A 1065-nucleotide genomic window follows, 5' to 3' on the forward strand; every position below is an offset into this window, starting at 1 on the left:
TTACTTCAGCTCTCCTTTTCGTGATTCACTCCAGATAAACAAATGGCACAACACAAACTTTTCAAAACCATTTATGGAAATATTAAAAATATGACAGTGATTGTGTATAAAGTGAAAGCAACAGACAGACAAACTGACAGGCAGGCAGTCTGGTAAGCTGGCAGAGCGCAAATGTCTGATTTTCTGTGAAGGATTTTTTTTTTTTTTAAATGGGTCAATAAGAAGGAATGGGATCTTAGTCGGGATCTTTACCATTTCTCTTGTAATGGTGAGAATCAATGAGCTTGTTGCTTTTGGTTGTAGTGGTGGTGGTGGTGGTGTTCAGTTTGAAAGTTTACAGGTTGCTGTAAGGAAGCAAATGTAGGTGTGAGAGGAATTTCCAAAGAATTCTAAAGAATTCCAAAGGAATTTCCAAAGTCTAAGAGAAAAACGGAATGATTAAGAAAAAACAGAAAGCAAGGGTTTGGAAGTGGAACAATATATACAGTGGGTAATGAGGGAGAGAGAGAAACAAATAAATTTGGTGGAGTGAGGTGGGCCTGGGTGGAGAAGATATGGATCCAGTCAGATCAGAAAACTTTGTAAAAGTTCACAACTGAAGAAGCTTTACCTTATTCAGACTGTACTTTATTCAGACTGTACTTTATTCAGACTGTACTTTATTCCCACTGTACTACATTTAGAGTGTACTTTCTCAATTTCCAAACTGATAAGATCATATTTGAATTTCAAAAATTGAGAGCAAATAAAAAACAAATTATGTAAACCATTTTTGGTTCTTCATTTTTTACTCATTACTCTCTTTTTCTCTTTTTTATTTGTTTCAGTCATTTGACTGTGGCCATGCTGGAGCACTGCCTTTAGTCGAGCAAATCGACCCCAGGACTTATTCTTTGTAAGTCTAGTACTTATTCTATCGGTCTCTTTTGCCAAACCGCTAAGTTATGGGGATGTGAACACACTAGCATCAGTTGTCAAGCGATGTTGGGAGAACAAACACAAACACACAAACATATACCCACACATACATACATACATATATATATATATATATATATATATATA

This window comes from Octopus bimaculoides, chromosome 22, assembly GCF_001194135.2.
Source record: "Octopus bimaculoides isolate UCB-OBI-ISO-001 chromosome 22, ASM119413v2, whole genome shotgun sequence".
Taxonomy (NCBI): Eukaryota; Metazoa; Mollusca; class Cephalopoda; order Octopoda; family Octopodidae; genus Octopus; species Octopus bimaculoides.